Source organism: Ahaetulla prasina, chromosome 9 (genome assembly GCF_028640845.1).
Source record: "Ahaetulla prasina isolate Xishuangbanna chromosome 9, ASM2864084v1, whole genome shotgun sequence".
Lineage (NCBI taxonomy): Eukaryota > Metazoa > Chordata > Lepidosauria > Squamata > Colubridae > Ahaetulla > Ahaetulla prasina.
In genome coordinates this window covers 21,564,158-21,578,812 of record NC_080547.1, presented here as the reverse complement: position 1 = coordinate 21,578,812, position 14,655 = coordinate 21,564,158, and positions in this window count along the sequence as shown.

Below are 14,655 nucleotides of genomic sequence, written 5' to 3'. Positions count from 1 at the left end.
CATAAAGAAGAAAGCAAATGAGAATCTAGGGAAATGTTGGTGAGGAAAGGGAACTGCATATTCATCATATCAAACTAATGGCATTTAAACAAAATGCATTTAATAGTGAAGTAAACCTTACGAAAGTGTCCTTAATGTGTTACAAGCATCACAACACTTGCTCCTTTATTATTAGATTCACACTTCAGCTTGCAGTAAAATAGTTCCCATCTCCGAGAAACCATTTTTCCCAAGGAGCTTTCTGGATTTTTATCTGTTGCTCTAACGGAGACTGGAACTTTTGATTGTGGGCTGAAATTTCAGGAATAGTTAAGAGGAAGGTTTGTTCCTCTATGAGTTTGTTAATATTTGTTGAAAAAAGATTGGAAGAGATCTACTTTGGTTTCTTTAGATGTTTGTCTCTTTTTTATTATTTTTACTTTGCACTTTATCTTCTTTATTTCTTCTCTTTTTTTTCTTTATTGCACTGGGTTTATTTATGAAAAAAAAACTTCAATAAAAAATAATAATAACAAAGAGATTAGAACTTTGGTTCTAAGAACTATTTTTGAACACAATAATGCCAGGGGAAGGGTGAACTTTATTATTGGGAACTTCCTGGAGTTGATTGAAAGATGGGCAGCTATATAAAAATCATTATTATAAATAACAATAATAATAAATTATATTTTTCAATATTTTTTTCATCAACCTTTCAATTAAAAGCCACAGGTCTTTCTTTCCAACTTGTGTTTGCTCACAAAAACAGGAAATATCACAAATGCATATCCCAAACTTTTAAAAAGTTCAGCCACCTCACTTTTTTTAGGGAATATTTTTTTTTAAAAAAAACAACCACTTGTTATTACACTTTTAGATGCTGAAAACTATAATCTTCCTTTGGGTTGCTCAAATACTCTGTACAGGGGCATGAAAATTATCGTTGGCCTCCTACCACTCAAAGGCAAGGATTCCATGCCTACAACTTATACTATTTCTTTTGGCAACCACATAGATTTTCTCCATGGCAATCTCGCCCTCACCTGGTCCTTCAATAAATCCAATGGTACACCTTAGGTAAAGGTTCCCCTCGCACATATGTGCTAGTCGTTCCCAACTCTAGGGGGCGGTGCTCATTTCCATTTCAAAGCTGAAGAGCCAGCGCTGTCCAAAAACGTCTCCGTGGTCATGTGGCCGGCATGACTAAACCCCAAAGGCGCATGAAATACTGTTACCTTCCCACCAAAGGTGGTCTCTATTTTTCTACTTGCATTTTTTTATGTGCTTTTGAACTGCTATGTTAGCAGAAGCTAGGACAAGTATCGGGAGCTCACCCGTTATGTGGCACTAGGGATTCGAACCACTGAACTGCTGACCTTTTGATCAACAAGCTTAGCCACCTTGCTACTGGTTGCCCTCTTTTCCTTTTCTCTTTCCCAGCATTAGAGCTTCCTCCAGAGAGGCAACTCTTTGGATATTGTGTCTGAAAAGCAAGATATTTTGAGCTTGGTCCTCTGTGAGCACGTTGGGTTGATTTGTTCAATGATCCATTTGTTTGTTTTTCTGGCTGTCCATGATATTCTCAGGAGTCTTCTCCAAATACTTACTGAATATTTCTACTTCCCTTTTCTGCTATGGAATGGAAAGGGGGAACATCTTTTAAAAATGTTTAGCTGACATTTCCTTCCCACCAATTTATTTTTTTGTTTTGTTTTGTTACTAATATGAGCAAGAAGTGCCTGTATCAAGCACGGATAGTTTTGAGACCAACTTTTAACTACAACAGACTCAACAATAACATTACAATGATAAAGTTCATGCGATTCCTGGAAGATTTCCATTCCAAAAAGTGGAAGCCAGAGGAACATGGATTAGAGCCATGGTGGTGTAACAGTTAGAGTGCAGTACTGCAGGCTACTTCTGCTGCCTGCCGGCTGCCTGCAATTTGGCAGTTAAAATCTCAACAGGCTCAAGGTTGACTTAGCTTTCCATCCTTCTGAGGTCGGTAAAATGAGGACCCAGATTGTCAGGGTAAACCGCTTAGAGAGGTCTGTAAAGCACTACGAAGCAGTATATAAGTCTTAATGCTATTGCTATTGCTATTAACTCACCAAGCCTGCTTTCACCCTCTTTATAGTTAATAGTCTCTTCTTACATATACAAATATACATCAGTAGCTGCTGGATACGATAATTATTACAGCTTTCAGCATGCCTCTTAAATATCAGTTGTTGGGAGACAAACACACAGAGATTGGTGTGACATCCATAATATGGAATCCAGTTGGTAAGCATTGATAGCTTCGTTGCTTCAAGTGGAACTTGACATTAACTAACGCTATGATGAGCCAAGAATTATACCAACAGTTAAACATTTTTCACCTTCATTATTTCACAATATGTTTACCAGAGGTGGGTTTTGTATAAGATTACCACCGGTTCGCTGTGCACCGAAAATGTGAGCATGCGGCCTTCTGAACATACACTTTGCTTGCGTGCATGGCTTGCATGCATGTGCTTTCCTCGCATGCACAGCTTGTATGCATGTGCTTTGCTCGCATGCATTGCTTGCATGCATGCACACGGCTTAGAAAATGTGGCTAGATAAGACAGCATAGCACCAGGGTGGGTGGGCAGCCACCTGCAGGTCGCTACTACCAGTTTGTCCGAACCGTTCTGAACCGTTCTGAATACTACCACTAATGTTTACCAACTGGAGAGAAGAATAGAATAGAATAGAATATTTTTATTTATAGACCGCCCTTCTCCCGAAGGACTCAGGGCGGTGTACAGCCAGGAATAAAATACAGAAAGAAAACAACAATACAAAACTAAAAACAACCCTTAAAAAACCTATTTGATATGGCTACTTATAGATAAAATATTACCCTCTAAAATTTACAAAAAAATTAAAACCCATAAAATGGATTTGATAATTTAAAATTTAAGCGAGTCCAGCAAGACGAAATAAGTAGGTTTTAAGTTCGCGGCAGAAGGTCCTAAGGTCAGGTATTTGTCAGAGTCCAGGGGGAAGCTTGTTCCATAGGGTACGAGCCCCCACAGAGAAGGCCCTCCCCCTGGGGGCCGCCAGCCGACATTGCTTGGCTGACGGCACCCTGAGGAGCTCCTCTCTGTGAGAGCGCACCGGTTGTTGGGAGACAGATGTTGGCAGTAGACGGTCCTGTAGGTATCCCGGTCCTAAGCCATGAAGCGCTTTAAAGGTAGTAACTAACACCTTGAAGCGCACCCAGAAGACAACAGGCAGCCAGTGCAGTCTGCGCAGGATAGGTGTTACATGGGAGCTCCGAACTGCTCCCTCAATAACCCGCGCAGCCGCATTCTGGACTAACTGGAGTCTCCGGGTGCTCCTCAAGGGGAGCCCCATGTAGAGAGCATTGCAATAGTCCAGACGAGAAACTATATCAAGGCCCATGTCTATTCACAGTCTGAAATTTGCATTCCAGACTAAACTACGCTCCATTGCTGAAGAGTCTCTGTGTGTACAAACTGACCCTTTCATACTTGGAAGGATTTTTGATGTACAAAAGATGTTAAGGGGCCTTCAGAACTTTGATGCTCCCCTTTAAAGACGCATCAACCAAAGCATCCCTTTGAAGTATGTTGATGGACAGAAGAATATCACTGCTTCCAAATGTCATGATGGAGAGACAGACAGTGTGATAAATGAGGACAATGCACCTCCATGTACCAAGGTGAAGCATCCAGCCAAAGCAAGATATTTTTTTCCAAACCACCAAGCAAATGATGTTCTGTTTGCAGATTCTGAAGAAGGATTTGGTCAATCGCTCTGAGAAGCAAAATTTTAGACTTGATAGACTCTTGATATAATACAGTTGTGTTGTTTGATGTACTTATAAGATATTATCTACTCCTCTGAATGGTAAGAGGAGGGGGGTAAAGGTTGCCTTGAAAAATAGCAAAAAAGTGAAATATATCTGATTTTATAATAATTGCTACCAACCTGCCTTCCATTGAGGACCTGTATACTGCACGAATCAAGAAGAGGGCCGTGAAAATATTTGCAGATCCCTTGCATCCTGGACATAAACTGTTTCAACTCCTACCCTCAAAACGACGCTATAGAGCACTGCACACCAGAACAACTAGACACAAGAACAGTTTTTTCCCGAAGGCCATCACTCTGCTAAACAAATAATTCCCTCAACACTGTCAGACTATTTACTGAATCTGCACTACTATTAATCTTCTCATCGTTCCCATCACCAATCTCTTTCCACTTATGACTGTATGACTATAACTTGTTGCTGGCAATCCTTAAGATTTTATACTGATATATTGATCATCAATTGTGTTGTAAATGTTGTACCTTGATGAACGTATCTTTTCTTTTATGCACACTGAGAGCATATGCACCAAGACAAATTCCTTGTGTGTCCAATCACACTTGGCCAATAAAATTCTATTCTATTATAGTCAACAGAAGCAGTCCGTGGCCCAAAAATTAAAGCTGGAAAAGAGTAGCTTAAACAATACAGCTATTCCTCAGCTTATAAACAATTCGTGTAGCGACCATTCAAAGTTACAATGGCATTGAGGAAAAAAAGGACTTATGACAGTTTTTCCACAGTTACGATCGTTACAGCATCTCCATGATCATGTGGTCAAAATTCAGAAACCTGGTACCTGGTTCATACTTTTAAGACCGTTGCTATGTCCCGAGGTCATGCGATCACCTTTACCAACCTTCTGACAAGCAAAGTCAATGGGGAAGCCAGATTCATTTTATAACCGTGTTACTGGCTTAACAGGTACAGTGATTCACTTAACAGCCTTGGCAAAGGAAGGTTGTAAAATGGAGGCAAAACTCACTTGACAAGTGTCTCACTTAAAAGTAGAAACCTTGGGCTCAGTGGTGGGATTCCAATAATGTAACAACCGGTTCTCTGCCCTAATGATTTCTTCCAACAACCGGTTCACCAAACTGCTCAGAAAGTTATAACCGGTTCTCCCGAAGTGGTGCGAACTGGCTGAATCCCACCATTGGTTGGGCTCAATTGTGGTCATACGTTGAGGACTAGCTATATCTCTGCATGATCACAAATGGGTAAAAAAGACTAGTCCAATGGTAAAAAAGAACAAAAAAGGACAACAAAGAATGTTCTTTCTGTGCCAACTCAGTAAGCTCAAACTGCCCAAGGAGCTGCTGATTCAGTTCTACAGAGGAATTCTTGAGTCTGTCATTTGCACCTCTATAACTGTCTGGTTCGGTTCTGCAACCCAACAAGAAAAACACAGACTTCAGAGGATAATTAGAACTGCAGAAAAAATAATGGCTACCAACCTGCCTTCCATTGAGGATCTGTATACTGCACGAATCAAGAAGAGGGCCGTGAAAATATTTACAGATCCCTCAAATCCTGGACATAAACTGTTTCAACTCCTACCTTCAAAACGACGCTACAGAGCCTGCACACCAGAACAACTGGGCTGCGGTGTGGCTCAGGCTGTAAGTAGCCTGTTATTAAAACACAGCTGCCTGCAATTACTGCAGGTTCTAGTCCCACCAGGTCCAAGGTTGACTCAGCCTTCCATCCTTTATAAGATAGGTAAAATGAGGACCCAGATTGTTGGGGGGGCAATAAGTTGACTTTGTAAATATACAAATCGAAAGAGGCTATTGCCTTACACACTGTAAGCCGTCCTGAGTCTTTGGAAAAGGGCGGGATATAAATGTAAATAAATAAATTAAAAAAAAACTAGACACAAGAACAATTTTTTTCCCGAAGGCCATCACTCTGCTAAACAAATAATTCCCTCAACACTGTCAAACTATTTACTATTAAATCTACACTACTATTAATCTTCTCATTGTTTTCATCACCCATCTCCTCCCACTTATGACTGTATGACTGTAACTTTGTTGCTGGCAATCCTTATGATTTATATTGATATATTGACCATCAATTGTGTTGTAAATGTTGTACCTTGATGAACGTATCTTTTCTTTTACGTACACTGAGAGCCTATGCACCAAGACAAATTCCTTGTGTGTCCAATCACACTTGGCCAATAAAATTCTATTCTATTCTATTCTAAAGTAAATGAGATGTACGGGAGAAAACAGCAAAGCAGCTGATGTCAAAATAACTCCCCCCACCCCCAGCATTCATAACTGTGAAATCCCTTACTGGCCACTGGGAGTGATTTCCTTTTCATTTCGTGTCTGCCTTGCAACGTGCAGCAGTTCACCCACAACATTTGTCTTGACTCTTCTGTCAGTTTAGGTCTACCTACTCATTCATCCTTTTTCCGACTGCGGTATCTTTCTCTTTAAGTTAGCATTTAGAATGTCAAAATCATTTCATCTGACAAAGCCTCCACTTGTTGGAATCGCTCTTGTCTACCCTGATTTCCATCAGTCTTTTTTTTTTTCCACTTGTCTAAGCATTTTAATGACATATGGTTCTACGGTGGGGCAGCGTAAGAGGATGCTAGATGCAGAGCACATATATCGAATATTTACTCTAAGGGGAAATCTTTTTTAATTTCAGGGGACAAATGGTGAGAGGAAGATAAAACCTCGCACTCAGGAGTATTAAAGAATGTTGATACGAGACACTTTCCCTAAAGAGCCACTGTTAGATGAGTGCTTACAACTGATAGCAAAAAATTATTTTTGAATCACCATTTTATTTTGAATCGAGCACAGCAGAAAGCTGGTCCTTTACCTCTTCTTCTTTTCAATCGCTGATCTCTTCATTTTTTAGGATCTCTGTCAGGCTGGCTCCATCCACCAGTTATAAATTGTTTTGATCTTCAGTAACATATCTACCTCCTTAATACTTCAGAGACCTAGACGACACTCACTTAAATATGAAAACAGTATGCAGCAGCAGCCAAAAAAAACCCAAGGTAATCCATGGTTGCTTTAATAGAGGGGTAGAATCAAGATCAAGTGAAGTTCTAGTACCGTTTTACAAACCCACAGTGGGAATACTACATCCAATTTTGGTCAGCACAATATAAACAAGATGTTGAGATACTGGAAAGACAACAGAGAAAAGCAACAAGAACGATTAGGGGGCTGGAGGCTAAAACCTACCAAGAACAGTTACAGGAATTGGATATGTCTAGTGAAAAGAAGGATTAGGGGAGACATGATAGCAGTGTTCCAATATTTGAGGGACTACCAAATAGGTCAACCTATTTTCCAAAGCATCAGAAGGCAAGACAAAGAAGCAATGGATGTAAATCAATCAAAGAGAGAAGCAACTTAGAACTAAGGAGAAATTTCCTAACGGTGAGAACAATTAACCAGTGGAATTTGTAGGTGCCACATCATTAGAGGCTTTTAAGAAGAGACTGGACAGCCACTTTCTGAAATGTTATAGGGTCTTGCTTAAACAGGGAATTGGATTAGAAGACCTCCAAGGCAGTGGTGGGATTCAGCCAGTTCGCACCACTCCGGGAGAACCGGTTGTTAACTTTCTGAGCAGTTTGGTGAACTGGTTGTGGGGAGAGAACCGGTTGTTAAATTATGTGAATCCCACCACTGATGAGATGGGTTTCAGTAGGTTCTGACCAGTTCTGGAGAACCGGTAGTGGAAATTTTGAGTAGTTCGAAAAACCAGTAAGCCTCTGACTGGCCCGCCCCATCTATTCTCAGCCTCCCGAGTCCCAGCTGATCGGAAGGAAATGCGGATGTTGCAGTAACCTTCCCCTGGAGTGGGGAGGGAATGGGGATTTTGCAGTAACCTTCCCCTGGAGTGAGGAGAGAATGGAGATTTTACAGTATCCTTCTCCTGGAGTGGGGAGGGAATGGACCCACGCCCACCATGCCATGCCCACAGAACCAATAGTAAAAAAAATTGAACCCCATCACTGCTGCAAAGTCCCTTCCAACTCTGTTATTCCAAGTGCTATAATACTTTCTTAAATGAAAAATAAAAGTTGTATTTCATTTCCACTATACATGTTATTTCTCTTTCCTTGGCCCACTTCTTCAGGCATCCTTCTTATGGTCATTGCCTATTCATTCTTGCTCCCAATTTCCAAACTGCTTCCCAAGAATTTCATCATGGAAAACACTATAATTGATTACTATGTTTTATCTGTAGGATGTTGTTATTTTAGTGGTGCAAATTAGAGCCTGTAGCCATACATATGGTGTTCACGTCTCTCTCTCTTTGTTTCTCTCTTTTTCTCTCACTGGAGATTGACAATTAAATACTTAATTTCTTTATAAATCAAAACTGAACTTCATAGGTGCCTGAAGCGGACTGTGTATATTTACTTTTATACACACCATTCAATTCTACTTCCTTGCCACATGTACCAAGTACAAAGTGTTATTACTGAGGCTTCAGCTTTATTTTTATTTATTTTTTTACACGGAGTGGATCCAGTGGTGGGATTCAAGTAATTTAACAACCGGTTCTCTGCCCTAATGATTTCTTCCAACAACCAGTTTGCCAAACTGTTCAGACAGTTAACAACCGGTTCTCCCGAAGTGGTGGGAACTGGCTGAATCCCACCACTGAGTGGATCTATACGGGATTTACCTCTGTTTCATTGTGTTACATTAGGTTGGTATTATTTAATATATTGCATTTAATATATTTTTAAAGCGAAGCATTTTCACTTGCTTTGCAGAAATCCATGAGGCATTTAATAAGGACAATTGATAGTCACTTATTAGAAAGTAGGAAGCTTCTGAGTTCATGGCTGAAATTCTGATCATCACCTTTACATTTTCCTCCAGAATGTCAGCTAGAAAATATCAAAACCAAATGTCACCAGAAGACAGAACCAAAGCATCTTCATGACAAAGTTACCTAGAGTGTGGTTATAGAAATGTTTACAAATATTTGCAGAAGCACTATGTATTGTTTCTTTTCACTCAAGAGGCCAAAGGAAGGAGACCTTCTGCCAGCCGTGAATATTGCTAATACTGAATCTATATTGCTCCCATATGAGGCTCATAAATTTAATAAGGTGACACAAGAAGAAAAGGGAGGGTAACATCTCTTCCCGCAAAGCCCTTTCTCAAATAAACAAACAAGCCTGAACCTCTGATCTACTCTACATTTTTTTAAAAAAAATGAATCAGATGTTTGATATCCCGTAGAGGTAAATCATGAGCCTCGAGCCAAGCTTCAAAAGAAATCTAGTCATTTATTAGCAGCTTCAGGGTTGGCTTCCAAGTGACCCCACGTAATTTATGGCCCAGGCTTGACCCTGTTTCCCCCCTTCCCCCAGGGTGTGTCATCAGTCACATTAGCCAACGGAGCAATTTTGTGGGTTGTACAGATCACTCCCCTCCGCCTGTCATGGGTAACCCTGGGAGACAGCCTTGAGAGAGATATGTCTGGAGTGTGCTTTTTTTTTTTTTGGCTGCCATGGTGTTTCGCCCTTTTCCCATCCCCCTTGCCTATGGCAGCTTAAGAGGAGGCCAGGGATGTTTTGCAAGTTGACATTATCCTTGATTTATGGCCGCAATTGATCCCAAAATTTATGTTGCTAAATGAGACATTTGTTAAGCGAGTTTTGCCTCATCTCCTGTCATATTTTTTAAGTGATTCAGTGCAGTTATTAAGTTAGTAACATCGCTGTTAAATGGCTTTCCCCCTCGGCTTTGCTTTTCAGAAGGTCGCAAAATGGAATCACATGACCCCAGAACGTTGCAACCGTCATAAATATGAACCTTGACGGAGCTTCTGAATATTGATCACATGACATTTGGGGATGCTGCAACGGTCGTAAGTGTGAAAATCAGTCATAAAGTTACTTTTCTCAGTGATGTTGCAACTTTCATTTTAAGGTTTTATTTTCCTCCTTTGATTTTTATACTTTCCTTGCGTTCAAAAATTCTAATCAAAGATTAAAATGAATAAACAAGCAGCATTAAACTAAAGTCATCAAATGGTGAGACAAAAAACACATATTATTATACAATGTCCCAACTTCCCAAAAAAAACAACAAATTATGTGGTTGTCCTTTTGTTATCAATTTACTGATCACAATAGGAAGGCTGATAGATGAGTGTTTATCCTATCAACCATAAAAGCTTATATCTGGGAAGCAGAAATCAAGACCTTTGATAGGAAGCTCATAAATCAAAAGATAAAGATTTAGCTTTTCCTCTTTAACTGTTATCACTGTCCCAAAAAATACTCCAGCCCCCAAAAAAATAAGGCAGAAGAAAGCAAAACTCAACTATCAAAAAGTTTATTTAAGCTGCTGCTTTTTCAGCAAAGTTAGCCAATTTATCAGATATTCCTCTCACTTTCAGAATCTATAGCTCTCGCTGTATGAGAGGATATCAAACATAGAAATAGACAAGATACTAAGATTACTTATGGAGCTTCTTAAGAATTGTGAGAGTCTCATCCAAGCAACATACACAAATCCCCCTACCTCACTGTAGCATCTCAGCCCCCTCCTTTTTTTTAATTTTTGCCAAAATTATTGTTGGAGAATAATTTTCCTGCTTGTCCCATGATCTGTAAACTGACTTGGGCAAACCATAAGCTCAAGATAACAGCCTTGCCTCTCATCTTCATATTATTTCAGAAGTATATTCTATAAGATGTTTGCAAAGGAAGGCATGATAATTTGATCCTGGAAAAATAAGACTTCTGGACAGCAAAAAGAGAGTCACAGATAAAAGAAGCTGCATGCTACAGAAAATATCACTACAGTTGGATGATAATGAGAAAACAACAGGGTGTAGGCGAAGAATTCTTCACCGCAACCTCACATTGTCTTTTATTGAGTAGGTGGTTATATGTCTGTCTTCAACACTATTTTACACCTGACTACAGTGGGGAGAACTATAGGTTCACCCAAAAACAATTCTAAATGAAAGAATGAGATCAAGAATGCGAGGAACGGACTGATTATTATTGATGGCAATTTGATCTCTCCCTCCCTCCCTCCCTCCCTCCCTCCCTCCCTCTCTCTCCCCTAATTTAGCTATTTCTAACCTTGGGCTTTCCTACAATGTAAGTAATTGGGTCGTGTCGGATTAATAGTGATGTTAAGGTTCAAATTCCAATTAATCTCATCCACTAGAAGACTACAAAGGTTCCCTTAATGCACATAAGGAATTTTTTTTCAGATCGGTGAGCCCGTACTTAGAGCAATGAATGACAGCTGTGAGTATTCTGAAGTTACTGCCAATGAAAGCTTTCCAAGGAATATGGAGAGGAAAAATACAAGCATATGTCAAAAAGAACAGATGGAATCTTTCTAGGCCTCCACAAAGGTTTCAGAAGAACCACAGGTGGCCACTGCATTCTCTGGCTTAATCAACAGTGCTTATTTCTTCCTAGTAAAATGTCCAAATGCAATGAACAAATATTGGACCATCATTTATACGGTGCAGATCCTTAAAGATGTAGCACAGGAATCCAGCCAGATGAATGAGCAGAAAGAGGACAGAAACACGATACTTCAATGACTTCAATAGCAACAAGGCAATAAAACTTCCGTATTATGAAACATAGACCGTAATTCTTATAATTTGCAAATATGTGGATTGATATCGGCTCAGTCTCCTTTTAGATCAACCTTCTACAACCTAGAGCCTAACAGATAACCTAACAGATTAACAGAGTTGGAAGGGACCTTGTAGTCCAACTCCCCTGCCCAAGCAGGAGACCCTACACCATTTCTGACAGGTGGCAGTCCAGTCTCTTCTTGAAAGCTTCCACTGATGAAGCTCCCACAACTTCTGAAGGCAAATTCTGTTCCATTGGTTGATTGATTGCCTTCCAGATACGTTCATAGTATAACGCAAAATTCCACAGTTGGACTGGATATACCAAATGTCTATGAAGAGTCTCAGTCATCCAGGTTCTAGTTGTATCAAAAATAGTGTTTATTTTTGAACCGATTTTTTTTTTTTTGGAAGAAGAAAAAAAAGATCTTTCTCTCACTATCCTTGAAGCTTTATCAGTTGTATTGGATGGTGTGGGGGATGGAAGGACAGGTATTGACAGTTGAGGTTAGTTGGAGGAGGTGGAAATGATAGGCTTTAACAGGATGATGGAGGGGAATATAAAGACTATATTTTCTTTGCAAACAACTGGTTTTAACACTCTCTAAGATCCGTTGTGGTTACTTGGGGTTTTATCAGTGACCTCAGGGTCACCTGAATCAAAGGTGTGCAATCTTGGCTATAGCCATGTTAAAAAAAAATTGAGGAGACTTCTTTATCCTGTACTGTACTAGGCGCACCATAAATAGATGCTTTCAGTTGGTCACAGCAAAACAAAGTAATTAATGTAGGGATCGGAATCAAAGCTAACTTAATTTATAATTTGACTTTCTAATTGAATATAAGAATTTCCAGCTGATTGATAGCCGCACGTTTCTCTAAAAGGAAAGAGTTTCTTCTAATTCTGTTTGATTTCCTTGTGCTTTCTACCTACTGCTGCTTTGACGCTTCCCTCCTTCCCCGTTGCTGCTTCTTATTTCTTCCTGAATTAGTCACGAGTGACCCCAGCCGACTGGAGTCCAGGTAGTTAATGAGATTTCACAATACTGTGTAGCCAAATTTAGCTACCTGATTATGTTATCAATGGCAAATGAAGTCAATTGAGAGAAAAGAGAAAAGCTGTAACTAAATTATTGAAAGAGGATAGGGAAAATGGCTTGCCCCCTCCCCTAAATTTGCTTGAGTTCATATATTTGTTTGTATATTATTTCACTATTTATTGCTTTCTCTGTATCCCTATTGATGGACCCCCACTTTGCACAACACGCACACACATATTTCCACCATAGAAGGAAAAATCTTTGAAGTGACTTGTTAAATAAGGCTGAGAGAGTTATATTTAGTTCCAGGAAACTGTCTGCGAGTGCATATAATGCAGTTCTACTTCTGAAGCCAAACAAGATCCTTAATTGCCAGGCAAAGAGACTGTCTAAAATAATAAGTTAGTTAAGCTACTTGAGTGTAATGGAAGATAAAGGCAAAAAGAAACCCTAGGAAAAAATATTATCTTTGCTGTATCCAACATGAAATTGCTTATTTTATATATAAAAAAATTCACTGATATTCAGATTCAAGTCTATCAAATCAAGTCACATCTGACTCCTAATGACTTCCTGCACATCTCCATGTGGCTTATTAGCACAATCACAGAAGTTATTTCCAACTGCCAGCTGGAGTGTAGTAGTAGTAGTGGTTGTTTGCAATTTCCTAGGTGAGCCTAAGATTTAATCCCAAAGGTGCTTTTTCAAGAGGCAACTGGACTTTCTGGTTTTTTCTTTGAAGACGTCTCGCTTCTCATCCAAGAAGCTTCTTCAGCTCTGACTGGATGGTGGGGAATGGAAGGATTTATACTCCTTTCAGACAGCTCAACATTTGCATTCTTTTTAGAAAGTCGTTGAGCTCACCTAGAGGTTTATCTGTGTGATCAGGTGATCTCAAGGACTCACTAAAAGAATGCAAATGACCAGCTGTCTGCAAGGAATATAAATCCTTCCATTCCCCACCATCCAGTCATAGCTGAAGAAGCTTCTTGGATGAGAAGAGAAACATCTTCAAAGAAAAACCAGAAAGCCCAGTTGTCTCTTGGAAAAAGCACCTTTGGGACAACCATGACCTGGATGACTGAGAATCTCCATAGACACCTAAGTTCTAACATGGAAGTTTCCATCTAACCAACTCTTCTTAGTTTGTAAACCCAAACAACATTGACTATGGAAAACAAATATATTAAACATTGGGGGGAAAAAAAGATTAAAACTCATAATGATAATACATTCTTTATCTGAGGATCACAAATGAGGAGCTGTGGTCCACATATCTGAAAGTTGCTGAGGTTGAGAAACACTGTCCCAGGGAATTCTAAAACCATGGGTTTTCTCACTGGCAAGGATTTATAGATAAAGCAGTGAGGGGCCCATGAGAAAGTTTTCATCAAAAAAAAAACTAAAAAAAAAACCTCAGGGATTCAAAAGAAGTATTGATTGTTTTGTTTTTATTTTTGCTATCTAGACCATCATTGTTTTTATCCAGAGCTGGGAATATTGAGTGATAGCCCTAATAAACCTCAATGGGAAGCAAAAGCAATCAATTCCTGAGTCTATCTAGCTAATACTAATATTAATATGTGAGCAGGCTTTTGTATTATCATACCTTGCTAAGCCATTCTACTACTGATATTTTATCTCTTTCTCAAATCCATAGCTGGATTTCTGATAAGCATTTATTATTGAGCTTACAAGAGAATAGAATAGAATAGAATAGAATAGAATAGAATAGAATAGAATAGAATAGAATAGAATAAAAACTTCCAATGTTGGAGCATTCACAACTTCTGGAGGCAAGTTGTTCCAATGGCTAATTGTTCTAACTGTCAGGAAATTTCTCCTTAGTACTTAAGTTGCTTCTCTCCTTGATTAATTTCCACCCATTGCTTCTTGTCCTGCCCTCAGGTGCTTTGGAGAATAGTTTGACTTCCTCTTCTTTGTGGCAACCCCTGAGATATTGGAACACTGCTATCATGTCTCCCCTAGTCCTTCTTTTCATTAAATTAGACATAACCAGTTCCTGCAACCATTTTTCTTATGTTTTAGCCTCTAGTCCCCTAATCATCTAATCAAGCTAAGTTAGGTAAGCTATGAGTAGCTTGACACTCGTTTTCTACATGGGGTCCTTGGTGCTCTCTGAGCTTGGTTGTT